We start from the raw sequence: 14,186 nt of genomic DNA, 5'->3' as shown, positions 1-14,186 counted from the left end.
ATACCGATATGTTTGCTTACAGGTGGTGCGGGGGGCATACTGCGACTCTAGAAAAAAGCAACAAAACGCAGAAAGAACGAAAAAATATGACGATTAAAAAATGTAAAATGTACGTGGCGATTAGAAAATGAGATCGAACCTCAATTAAAGACAAGGAATGTACATTTAAGTTAAGTAACAATATCACGTTCACATTTCCCTCCTCTCAAACTATGTCGTGGTGTCATGGCAGATGACATCTCGTCGAAGTCCGTCGCTCGACCCTTTGCTATCGTCATGGAAACAACAGAGGCAGAACGCACTGTACCGTTGTCATGGTGAGGGACAGTTTTAACAGCATCCCCTCCATCTGTGTTCCACTAACGTTCCTCGCCTCCCCCTTCAACTGTCACTCCTCATTCCGAAGGCATCCAGGTGAGTTTCTCTTTAGTTTGTTGAAAACACACGCTGCACCGGCCCTATGCAATGTTCTTAGTTGCGTTTTCATTCAGTCTTTCCATATAGTTCCGCAGATCCTGTGAGTCGCCCAGCTCAATGTCCGGACACACCCATTTGATTTCACTGGTCTGCGCTAGTGCCAGCGGGCTGAGCACCGGGCACCCGTTGCTGGACTTGACGTTGGCGAAGGTGCTGAACTTCACCCTCTTCCTCTTGGTGGTGGGCGAGTTAAGGGGCTCGCTCCTGTGATCCCTCCCGCCCGAGCTGCACCCTCCCTGGACGCTGGCGTTACCACCACGCTGGAGGACCCCTCCGTTGAGGAGTTGGCTGCCTTCCTCTAGGGGGCAGCCCATCAGTTCATCCTGCTGCTGCTGCTGCTGCTGCTGCTGCAGACAGAGCCCCTCCTCCTGGCCCAGCCACACCCAGTCGTGGGCATGGGGCATGGCTTCAGGGGCCTCCAGGGAGAGGTGCTTGCTGCGGTATTTATACGCGTACGAGATGCAGTTGATGAGAAACACCAAGATGGCCAGGCAGAAGACTCCCAGCAGGGCGTACATGCCGATCTCCAGGTCCGTCAGGGCGCGCCGGGACGACGACAGGTCGTCCTCGGTACTGCGGCCCCGAGGCAGCTCCGCCTGGTCGGGGTATTCGGAGAATTCCCCCGGGACCCCCGCCCCGCCGTCGGCGGCCGAGAGACGACCTCCGCTAGGCCTCATGGGCGCGTGGCCCTTGGCGGTGGTGGCTCCTCGGTTGATGATCCCCGTCTCCATGTCGGTGATGGAGCCGCCGTAGTACGGCGAGTCGGGTCGAGTTCGCCGGTGTCCCGGCCGGGTGTCCTCGGGCTCCTCGGGCTGGCCAAACCGGACCTGTACGTTTCCCACTCCGGTGGCCAAGACGGTCCGTCGCCTGCCCTTCTGGCACAGCTCGGACGGGATCATCTCCACGCGCACCAGCAGGCCCTGACCTTCGCCCTTGGCGACGACGACGGGCCACTTCCAGGCGGCGCTGCGCTGCACCGCCACCACCTGGTCGTCCAAAGAGGTCGCGGTCAGGAGGAAGTGGGCGGGGTTGTAGTTGTCCAGAGGCGTCATGGAGCCGTCGCTGAACTGGAGCCACGCACTGATCAAGGACTCCTGAGAAGACGCACACGCACGCACGCACGCACACACACACACACACACACACACGCACGCACGCACGCATGCACACACACACACACGCACGCACGCACACACACACACACACGCGCACGCACACACACAAATTGGTGTTTCATTAGCGTACAACAGCAGCAATCCAAAACCCAGACAAACTGTGGTAATACTCCAAATAACCCTGTTAATTAGACAGGTAACACTGATCTGTGTGTTTCCTGTTCACCTTTAAGAAAGAATGGCAGAGAGAAAGGAGGAAGCTAGTGTGTTTTAATTAGCGAGGCTTATAGAAACATTTGGACGAGTAAAATTAATGTGACGCTATTTTGTGAAAACCAAACGACCTTCTTTCTCCCCGGGGAAGAGGCAGTCTTGTTCCATTTGAAATGTTAATTAGGAATAAGAGTATCTTCAGCGGTTGCATATGTAAACGGAAGGAGTGATCGTCTAGATCAGGGATACTCAGCTTGCTTTGCCCGGGGGCCACTTTCGTGAAATGATAGAAGGCCAGGGGCCAGTTAATAAACAAACAATATACATTTTTCTGTAGCGGATTGTAGGTTTTTGGGGTGTCAGCCGGAGTTTAGTCTGACAATGTTGTGCACACCGGATAGTTAGTTCGGTTAAGTACATACATAAGTGCCTGGGTAGCGAGCAGATGGCGGCGGTATTTGACAATTTAGCAGCTAAATCATAGATTATTGAAAGATATTCCATATTCCAGACTGAAATGCTATAACAGAAGTGTGAGTATTGGCCAGAATGACATGAACATTTGGAGACTTATTCAGCGGGTATCTTGCATGTTGCGTTCAGGTGCACTGTAATTATTATTAATTATTTTTTGCAATTCCATCGCGGGCTGCATGTGGCCCGCAGGCCGCAAGTTGAATATCGCTGATCTAGATGAAAGTTAGTTTCACTAACTGTACTCTAATATCAATAATAAGTGAACTAAAAAGAAAAGGAAAATGACCATCAACATGATGGAGTCCATAACAACTTAGATCCCACGCCATCTAGTCAAGTAGCTCTCATCTAAGTCCAATAAAACACACAGAACAGTTGGAGAGCTTGCGGAACAGACAGATGTGGAACTGATTTGATACGTTTCTCCTTTCTCGAGGCAGGTTGAAGAACGACAAACCAAAAAAACGCTGCAGCAAGCGATCGAGATGACTTGAGATGACTTGGACTTAAGAAGTCGTACCTGTTTGAGAGTGCGCATGACTTCCTGTGTGGTCGCCGTGGCGACGATGGCCCTGTTGCTGCCCGGGCTGAGCTGCAGGGACAGAGCCAGGCCAGATACCAGCTGCACCCCCAGCTCTGTCACACTCACTTTATCATCCAGCACCCTGAAGCTCCTCTCAGCCAGCAGCACCGAGGAGGACAGAGGGGACAGCACCTGCAACACACACACATGCACGTATGCACACACGCACGCGCACGTATGCACGCACGCACGCACACACGCACGCACGCACGCACGCACACACACACACACACACACACACACACACACACACACACACACACACATAACGTGCTACATGAGATGTTCCATCCAGATCACAGATGACACTGCTTCCTGTGATTGAAGAGGAACATAGCGATTTGCCGGCGGCCATTGTTGTTGTTGACGACGATGTCAGATGATGATGAGAAGGTCCAACCCTGGAGCCACACACATATCTTGCAAGCAGGAAGCTTGCACTCGAACGAGGTGTGTACTCACTGTAGTTCCTTCCTTAAATTTGACCACACACACTAGGTTCTGGTGTTCAGTTTCAGTGTCTGTTTTTTTTTTTTTTGCACGAGCCATGAGTGATTATTTAAGGTAGGGCTGCTCAATTATGACTAATAATAATCATAATCCTGATTATTTTTGACTGATATTGAGATCCCGATAATTTAACGAGATTACTCATTGACTAACATCATGCATTTATTGAACTTAAATCTTTAAATCTTACCTTACATATACATAGAGTAAAGAATGCGTGTAGTTTTCCCATCTCTGCTAAATTGTATATTCTACAGGCTCTATCATATTCAATAAAGACAAATACAGAGCCAAACATCTGTGCATCCTATCATAAGAATGAGAAGTGTGTGTGTGTGTGTGTGTGTGTGTGTGTGTGTGTGTGTGTGTGTGTGTGCGTGTGTGTGTGTGTGTGTGTGTGTGGGTGTGTGGGTGTGTGTGCGGGTGTGTGGGTGTGTGTGCGTGTGTGTGTCTGTGTGTGAGTGAGCAGAACTTTGGCCGGCCACAGCTATGCCGTTTTACGTGCGATCAGGCTGAAACTTTCAGGGGATGTAAAGAGCACCCGTGCGGGTGACCTGACGCAGCCCGATTTTTTAATTAGGTGATTGCCTTAATACCTAATTCCTTGTATCATGTAGGGACCCCAGGGACTGCAGATGAAATGTAGCTTCCTAGCTTAGTCTGGGACAGTTTCTGACTGTCCATTGTCCCTGTCAAATAAAATAATAAAATAAAATAATAAATAATAAATGTGATGTCACCAGCGATGATGTCATCAGTGATGTCATCCTTCCTGGCTGAGGAATAAGTCCAGTGATGATGTCATCAGTGATATCATCCGTGATGATGTCATCAGTGATGTCATAGAGCAGGCTACGCCGGGTAGCGGCGTATATGCGACGTGCAGTCGGCGAACTGCAGGGCGGACGAGGCTGCGAGCCCGTGCACGTGTGCGCTCGATTCCTAGTAAGTAGTAAAGAACAAAACAAGAAAGAAAAGAAATCCCACTCACAAACACGCATGCGAACATCCATACAATCTCCATACACTCTCCTCCCCGCTGGAGTCTCTTCTCCGTCTCGCTCCCCGTCCCCGAGGTGCCAGAGGTGGAGGCATGTAAACAGTAGTGATGTTGCGGTGAGATGAGAAGCCCTCCCATCTGCTCCAATTAGGGTTCCAGTCTCTCCTCAGAGAGAGACTGGAACCACCACGTTTACCCTGCTGCCATAATGAAGTGTCAGCCCTGATCACCAGCTCGTTTGTACATGCAGGCCCTTTTCACTGCTCTCCTCCCTTTAGTATACCTCTTCCCCTCTTCACACACACTACTGACAATGCTATCCTGGAATGCTACACACACACAAACACACACACACAGGCACGCACACACACAAACACACAAGCACACACACACGCACACAAACACACACACACACGCGCGCGCACAAACGCACAATCATACAATCACTGTGGGCTCAGACATGTGATATGTGGGTTAAGCTTATCTCTAAGGTAAGGGTAAAAATGCTTAATAACAATGGTCATTGTGGAGTTGAGATTTCTCACTAACACACACAGGCCATGTAGACACGAGAGTGCATACTGAATGTCTTCATGTACAGGTAATATCCAATCTTATTAGACAATAATGTGTTATAATAATATTAATATTAATATATCTTTAACTATGGCTGGTTTTTAACTGATAATAAATTGGAAATTGACGTAGAAAAATGGCTGTGGAAGTGTAGATTTAGTGTGTTTGAAATCCACACGTGCTTCATGTATAACTGACTGTTGGAAACGAGGCAGGGAGGAAAAAGCATTGGTTAACATTTTAATTACAAAACAATACAGCTGCATTAGGGTATTTTAAGTTGGCAGTTACACTTAAGGCAGGCCAGGAGTATCCTAAAGAAAATATCACTGACTAATTTGCTTCCACTCGTCCTCAGTTTTCATAAGTTGTTTTCCAAAGTAAAATGTTGACGTTTGTCCTATGTGGGGAGAGCCTAACCTGACGCTGCCAGATGGACGGTATAGCTCCACATAGTTTCATTAAACCAGTCGATCTGGGAATGAAGTAACCAGACCCGCTGACGGAGGCGGGCACTTTTTCCAAGCTACTTGGCAGGTGATTGGATGACCCATCTGTCTATCACCGCTGGTGGGTGTTAACTTCAACCAATCAGATCGCCGAAGGTGCCTGTGGATGATCTCCGTGGTATTCATTGATTGAGTCCTCGCGGTCGTAAAGTCACCTTCGAAGCATTTAGTTAGATTATAATGAACTAGTTGTGTGGCTTAGCCTTCCCAAATGTTGAGGGTCGTTTTTTAGAATTTAATACATAGAATTGGGAACGTTACATTCAATTTCATTCAGACTGCCTGTCACTTCCGCGGCGGCAGCCATGTTGACAAGTGAAAAGAACTACAAAGACCATGTACCCACCGCCTGAGCCCGCCTACGGCTGCCGCTGATTCGTCGGCCCGGCATGGCTCGACCAATCATCTTAACTGCATGTGCGGGTCCAGACCGTCACGGAGAACCAAATGAAATGTGAGTTCACGTGACGGGTGGTTTACCAGGCTAGGGAGAGCCAGCCCACTTGCTCAAACTTGACCAGCATTTTGATGTCAACTACACACCTGTAAGGTTTCGTGCCTGCGTCTTGCACGGTTTTTTATTGCGTCCACAAAATCTCTCCACAGACATACAGTACATCTGAGAAAGTACTGAAAACCGCTTCTGAGGGAGTTCCCGCTACAATAGGTGTCTCCAGAACCACATTTTCCCATGATGACACACACACACACACACACACACGCACGCACGCACGCACGCACGCACGCACGCACGCACGCACGCACGCACGCACGCACGCACGCACGCACGCACACACACACACACACACACACACACACACTCACACACACACACACACACACACACACACACACACACACACACACACACACAGAGAGAAACCAATACCAGCCAACACTGTCGTGGCTGGTAACTATACTGAACTCTTTGTCAAGGAGGACCTAAAGCTGAAAGCCATGAGTCGATAACATCGGAGTGAAGGTCAAGAAGGTCGTGTATCACCATCACCTTCTCAAAGAGAGGGAAGCTGCTCCACTTCCAACTCTGAGTGGAATTGATTCTCCTCTTCTAGCGATGCCAGAACCTGCTGCAATCTATACGCCCTGTACACACCTGTACACACCTGTACAGACCTGTACACACCTGTACACACCTGTACAGACCTGTACACACCTGTACACACCTGTACACACCTGTACACACCTGTACAGACCTGTACACACCTGTACACACCTGTACACACCTCCACAAGAAGTCAGCAGCATTTTTCACATCCCTCAAATTGATCAGTATTCCCCTTTAAACCCACCCGTCCACCTAATACATCCCCTTTAACCCCACCCCCACCAGATCTCAAGGCTCCTCCCCTTTTGTGGAAATGGCCAGATCTCTCCTCCCCTTTTTCAGAGTCCTCGGTCCAATTTCCAGAGATGCCAGGACGTTCCTCAGCCTATTCCAGAGATGCCAGGTCCATCCTCTGAATCCAGTGTCCTCCTTCAAATTCCCAGAAACATTAAGGACCCTTCCTCAGAGCTGTTGCAGACTATCCTCCCTCCACCCTTCCCCTTCCTATAGAGAGCCAAAGTGGAACGTCACTTCCTGCTTCAGCACTGTACCAGAGATTTTCATCCGCCATTTATTTTCCCATAGACATTTTGTAAAATGCTTATAAAAATAGTTTTACTTCGTCAAACCAAACGGTTCAGATATATTTAGAAACAGGAGAGACCACATAACATTTCACTCAGACCAAAAAATCGCGGATTTAAAGAAAATATTTTTTCTGTGTTGTTTTTTTAGTTATGGTCCGAGTTAAATGTTCTATGGTCTCTCCCGATTCTAAATATATCTGAACCGTTTGGTTTGACGAAGTAAAACTATTTTTATAAGCATTTTACGAAAAGTCCATGGGAAAATAAATGGCGGATGAAAATCTCTGGTACAGTGCTGAAGCAGGAAGTAGGCGGTCACTTTGCCTCTCTATTCAGAGCTTTCAAAGATGATGTGTCCCTTGTATGGTTTTTTTAGCCTAACGCTTGGTTCACACCAAAAGCATCTCAGAAACAGCGCGTCACTGAAAGCATCGAGCAGGAAGGAGTCTTGCGATTCACATCAGAAGCTCCACGCCTCGCTCTGTTTTGCCTCGCGCCGGTCACAACTTGCATTGGATTCATGCCTGGCTGCTCGCCTACAACTGCTCGTGGCTCACGTGATAAAATAAACCAGAAACTACACACTACGCACGTGTGCAGCGTCGCTTCAGCGAGGCAACGTGCTGTGCCCGGTGAAGATCGGTCTCGGTAAACTGCCTCCACGAGGCGTTGCTTCAGCGTAGGATAGGCGTCTGGTGTGTTTTGGGCAGTCAATCACCCATTACACCATTTTAGAGATCAGCTCCAGCTTCATAACCTCACAATATCCCATCTGTCCATGTGCCTGTGCAAGAGGTTGTGATCAAAGTGGACTTGGTCAGCAAGTAGTCTGATCCACAACATTACAGGAAGTGGATGTGCTGCACTAAAGCAGAGGTTCTCAAATGTTTTTCAGCCAAGGACCCCTTACAAGATAGAAAATATACCGGGGACCGGCCCCTCATTCTGATTTGTGATTTTGGGCTAAGCTTAATTGTTTCCACGGGAACGTGCTTGACTTTTAAATTGATAGGTTTGTTAGATTAGAATGTAATCCATGAACCATTTTAGATTTAAAGCATACAATGGTATGGTAAATAATATGAAGCTTTTGCAAAAGAAAGAAAAAATCCTGAAAACTTTTCGCACACTTTTCGCAAAGTGCCACGGACCCCTGGGGGTCCCCGGACCCCCATTTGAGAACTACTGCACTAAAGCGTTCACTGCTTTCCCCTGATGCACGGCCATTGAGCCAGCAGCCCAGCGTAAGGATCACATTTCTAAAAAATGTCAGATTCCATACTAGCCTGTATGTACTGAGCAGGCCTGAGTGGAACCAGCGGTGTCACTTCCCCTGTCAAGATCAAACTGTGGGGGATCTATTTCCGTGACGGACGGAGGGGCTTTACCCCGGAGAAGTGGTATTTCCGTCACACACAGGTATATTCTTACCTGCGTCAGTTTTGGTATTTTGGTGACTTGGACAGCAGGTAAGTGAAAGGAGAGGTGTAGGCGGTGGTGGTGTGTCAGTATCGCGTCAAGTTGAGTTTGGTGTTGAGGATTTTACCCGGATTTGTGCTCGTCGTGTCGCCCGCAGGTCAAAAGCGCACGGTGCAAAGCGCAGCAGATTCTGGGCTATTTTGGTGGTTTTGCCCATCATGGCACACATGAACAGGTCCTACTGAAGAGCTTACCAACTCTTTCTATGGAGGATATGTTGGTCAATTTGACTTTTGATATAAATCCCTAAAGCAGGGGTGGGGGGTGGGGACATTCTAACTATGTATAGACCGTTTTAACTTGACAACATAAACATTCAAAATTGTTTTTTCGAATACAATAGCTGGCAGGACATAAGCTAGGTTCCCTATAGACCTTATTCCTTTGACGTCACTCACGTACGGGCACGCCCACCGCCGCCATGTTCTCGACATATCGCTGCAGCTTTAAAGCCCCATTCAGTAAGTTTTCCAACTGCGCCCTCTGCGTGCATTAGTATCGATAACGATATCGCCGTTCAAAGTCAACAAAACACAGCGCCAGAAAGCTCTATGTACATGTTGTGACATCGGGTACTCACCACGTGATTAAATAATAATCCATAGTTCCATGAAACATCATTTTCGTAGCAAATCCGAATCGAGTTACTTCCTTGCTTTCATGCAGACAGCGCTTACGCTGTACAGCGCATGCGCACATCCTTTTCTTTTTTCTATTTTATTGACACGGGACGCTGACAGCAAACTGCTTAGTCCCAGTGCTGGCCAATGGAGGGCGGTGTGGGATAAATAAAGCCGAGAGTCTCCCTATTACAAGTCAATCTACCATGTCCTAAGACTAAAAAGATCTTATATTACAGTAAAGAATGTCAAAAATCTTTAAGTGACAACCTATGTGAGAGCAGCGTTTATAGGAAGCTAGCCGCCGTTAGCGTTACCTGTATCGTTCCAATAGTGTTCGGATGGTGACCTGCGTTAGGCATGGCTGTAGTAATGACAGCAATAAAGTCCCCGTGGTTTGTTTCTATCTCTACCGTCCACAGACGTGAAGGGAGCGAGACGGAGGATACGTCAGCAGCACAGGAGATGTGTGGATAGTTGGGAGAGACAGGTGAAACTTTCTGACAGCTCCTCACAGCAAAGTCTGTTCACCTCGTTTTTTCTTTTGTTTATTATTACAGGCATTAACGGCAGCATACAAACAACAACTCTGGGTTTTTTATTGCTGTCATCACTATCGCTATTTTGTAATGAACAGAAACGACAATAAGGCCGTTACTATAGTATAGTTGTCAGCTGCAGGACGGTATGTCAACAATATGGCGCTGTCCAGGGTTTAGCGAATAAGGTCTATACACACAGCTCATTGGCTGTAAGTGTAACTTGATTGTAATCACCTGTTAATTGATCACAATCACCTGTTGTTTTCCTACCAAAATGGCCGTGTGGTGATGTAACAGAATACTATCAATAGCTAGCAACACAATTCAGTGAAAACCATCTATAAATACTGTGCTGTGGTGTTAATTATTGTCATCCAACATGAAACTGTCAGTCAGCACGATGACGCATGAGAACACTGAAGAGGATTCCGCCCCGTAACCTTCTATACTTTCAGACAGTGAGGACTGTGGTGGCAGCTGCATCTTCTCCAGATATCAGGACTGGATGGTTGGGTGGGTGGACCCTCATCCTCTGTAGATATCAGGACTGGCTGGTTGGGTGGGTGGACCCTCATCCTCTGTAGATATCAGGACTGGCTGGTTGGGTGGGTGGACCCTCATCCTCTGTAGATATCAGGACTGGCTGGTTGGGTGGGTGGACCCTCATTGTAGAAACTGCTTGAGGTGTTGGTTAAAGGTATAGCCTCAGCAAGTGGGGCATCGGTAAGAATGAGGACTCAGAGGAACCAAATGCAAGGGTTTTATTTAGAGCAAATCCCTTTGTGGATGGATAACCACCAGACAGGTGTAGACCAATAACAGATGGTAGATGCAGATGCACATTGGTGACCATCAAGGGAAGGACAACGCAGCCTCCTCCACTGCTGTCTGGAGCCTACTGAGCCTCACCCAATCAGTCGTCCTTTATTGAGCCCAGGTGTGGCCCAATCAGGGCCCCAGGTGTGACTGATCAGGTGAGGCTGAGCTGGTGGGGGGATTTTGTACAGCCGCCCCTCAAATATAGCATTATATTTGATAAATAAACTCAGGTCAGGGTCCAGAAAATCCAGGGTTAGCTGTAGGAGGCTGCCATACATCACCCAAGGGAGATGGGCGTCCCGCCGCCCCATGAAAAACAAGTTTTGGGTTCACAGGCTCCAGGTCAGGCAGGATGGCTGAAGGGCACCACGGGTCCGGAGGGCGTCCAATGCAAGGGTTTTATTTAGAGCAAATCCCTTTGTGGATGGATAACCACCAGACAGGTGTAGACCAATAACAGATGGTAGATGCAGATGCACATTGGTGACCATCAAGGGAAGGACAACGCAGCCTCCTCCACTGCTGTCTGGAGCCTACTGAGCCTCACCCAATCAGTCGTCCTTTATTGAGCCCAGGTGTGGCCCAATCAGGGCCCCAGGTGTGACTGATCAGGTGAGGCTGAGCTGGTGGGGGGATTTTGTACAGCCGCCCCTCAAATATAGCATTATATTTGATAAATAAACTCAGGTCAGGGTCCAGAAAATCCAGGGTTAGCTGTAGGAGGCTGCCATACATCACCCAAGGGAGATGGGCGTCCCGCCGCCCCATGAAAAACAAGTTTTGGGTTCACAGGCTCCAGGTCAGGCAGGATGGCTGAAGGGCACCACGGGTCCGGAGGGCGTCCAGGGGGCAGGTCAGTAGGGTGGAGCAACCCTGGACGATGGCCCAGACGCTGATGACACAGGTAGCAGCACCCTTCCGGGGGCCGACCTGGATGCTGGTGGTGGAATGGTGCCACGGTAGGTCGGCGCCGAGGGATGGTTGCCAAGGGAGCGGATGGAGGTGCGGGGGCCACCCGAGCAGGAGGTCTAGGGGGCACTGGGGCTAGAGCCGGGGGGGCCACCGGTGCAGGGGGCACCGGGACTGGTGCCAGGGGGGCCACCAGGGCTGGCGGTGCGGGGGGCACCAGGACTGGCGGTGCGGGGGGCACCGGAACTGACGGTGCGGGGGGCACCAGGACTGGCGGTGCGGGGGGCACCAGAACTGACGGTGCGGGGGGCACCGGTACTGGCAGTGCAGGGGGCACTGGGACTGGCGCCAGGGGGCCCACTGAGACTGGCGGTGCGGGGGGCACCGGAACTGGCAGTGCGGCGGGCACTGGGACTGGAGCCAGGGGGGCCACCGGGACTGGCGGTGCGGGGGCCACCGGAACTGGCAGTGCGAGGGGCACTGGGACTGGAGCCAGGGGGGCCACCGGAACTGGCGGTGCGGGGGGCACCAGGACTGGCGGTGCGGGGGGCACCAGGACTGACGGTGCGGGGGGCACCGGGACTGGCAGTGCGGGGGGCACTGGGACTGGAGCCAGGGGGGCCACCGGGACTGGCGGTGCGGGGGGCACCGGAACTGGCAGTGCAGGGGGCACTGGGACTAGAGCCAGGGGGGCCACCGGGACTGGCGGTGCGGGGGGCACCAGGACTGGCGGTGCGGGGGGCACCAGGACTGACGGTGCGGGGGGCACCGGGACTGGCAGTGCGGGGGGCACTGGGACTGGAGCCAGGGGGGCCACCGGGACTGGCGGTGCGGGGGGCACCGGAACTGGCAGTGCGGGGGGCACCAGAGCTGACGGTGCGGGGGGCACCGGGACTGGCAGTGCGGGGGGCACCGGAACTGGCAGTGCGGGGGGCACCGGAACTGGCAGTGCGGGGGGCACTGGGACTGGAGCCAGGGGGGCCACCGGAACTGGTGGTGCAGGGCGCACCGGAACTGGCAGTGCGGGGGGCACTGGGACTGGAGCCAGGGGGGCCACCGGAATCTGAGGAGGTGCAGGGAGCACCTGAGGCGGAGGAGGTGCAGGGAGCACCTGAGGCGGAGGAGGTGCAGGGAGCACCTGAGGCTGAGGAGGTGCAGGGAGCACCTGAGGCTGAGGAGGCGCCTGGAACAGCTGAGGCGGAGGCGCAGGGAGCACCTGAGGCTGAGGAGGAGGTGCAGGGAGCACCTGAGGTGGAGGAGGTGCAGGGAGCACCTGAGGTGGAGGAGGTGTAGGGAACACCTGAGGCTGAGGAGAAGGTGAAGGGAGCACCTGAGGCTGAAGAGGTGCAGGGAGCACCTGAGGCTGAGGAGGCGCCTGGAACAGCTGAGGCGGAGGAGGTGGCGGCGCAGGGAGCACCTGAGGTGGAGGAGGTGCAGGGAGCACCTGAGGTGGAGGAGGTGTAGGGAACACCTGAGGCTGAGGAGGAGGTGCAGGGAGCACCTGAGGCTGAAGAGGTGCAGGGAGCACCTGAGGCTGAGGAGGCGCCTGGAACAGCTGAGGCGGAGGAGGTGGCGCAGGGAGCACCTGAGGCCGAGGAGGCGCCTGGAACAGCTGAGGCGGAGGAGGTGGCGCAGGGAGCACCTGAGGCTGAGGAGGAGGCGCCTGGAACAGCTGAGGCGGAGGAGGTGCAGGGAACACATGAGGTGGAGGAGGTGTAGGGAACACCTGAGGCAGAGGAGGTGCAGGGAACACCTGAGGCGGAGGAGGTGCAGGGGCCGCTCCTCTTCGGTACACCCTCTGCTCTATCGTGTCAAGCCTCCTGCTAACCTGCATCAATAGGTGTCTATGGTGCTCATCAAGTTGATATGGTGCAGGTTGGCTAGGCTGTCTCCCAGGTGTATGCCCGACCACATGGCAACAACACTGTGTTGGGGGATGGGGTTGGAAGGTTTGTGCTACTGAAGTAGAGTAAAAGGCTGGATAATATCCATATTGTTGATGGTATCCAGGTGCCCACCTTGTTCCCTCTGCTGGTTGCTGGTTCCTCTGGTCCATTCCCACTTGCTGAGGCCAATCCGGGTTCGAAGGACCATGTAGAAACTGCTTGAGGTGTTGGTTAAAGGTATAGCCTCAGCAAGTGGGGCATCGGTAAGAATGAGGACTCAGAGGAACCAAATGCAAGGGTTTTATTTAGAGCAAATCCCTTTGTGGATGGATAACCACCAGACAGGTGTAGACCAATAACAGATGGTAGATGCAGATGCACATTGGTGACCATCAAGGGAAGGACAACGCAGCCTCCTCCACTGCTGTCTGGAGCCTACTGAGCCTCACCCAATCAGTCGTCCTTTATTGAGCCCAGGTGTGGCCCAATCAGGGCCCCAGGTGTGACTGATCAGGTGAGGCTGAGCTGGTGGGGGGATTTTGTACACTCATCCTCTGTAGATATCAGGACTGGCTGGTTGGGTGGGTGGACCCTCATCCTCTGTAGATATCAGGACTGGCTGGTTGGGTGGGTGGACCCTCATCCTCTGTAGATATCAGGACTGGCTGGTTGGGTGGGTGGACCCTGTGCTTCACCGCCCACTTCTAGCTCTCCTAGGTGCTCTGGCCATGAAATTACCTAAAATCACACTTCACTCGCAGTGCCTTTGTGCTGAGCACCTTCCACTGTGCTGTGCTTTGTGCACCTTCCTACAAAAT

General features: G+C 51.6%; 1 pseudogene across 1 annotated transcript in view; it reads right to left on the bottom strand.

Annotated features, from left to right (window-relative positions):
- Positions 1-458: 458 nt before the first annotated feature.
- Positions 459-14,186, bottom strand: part of LOC310795253 (transmembrane protein 132C-like) — a 202,367-nt pseudogene continuing 188,639 nt past the window's right edge. Inside the window, exons 8-9 of the transcript in view lie at positions 2,803-2,997; positions 459-1,571 (exon numbers count right to left, since the gene is read on the bottom strand). The product of the transcript in view is annotated as a transmembrane protein 132C-like (transcript). The remainder of the gene's footprint in view (positions 1,572-2,802; positions 2,998-14,186) is intronic.

Source organism: Poromitra crassiceps (assembly GCF_964638095.1).
Source record: "Poromitra crassiceps genome assembly, chromosome: 21".
Lineage (NCBI taxonomy): Eukaryota > Metazoa > Chordata > Actinopteri > Beryciformes > Melamphaidae > Poromitra > Poromitra crassiceps.
This window is presented reverse-complemented; position numbering and strand designations above follow the sequence as displayed.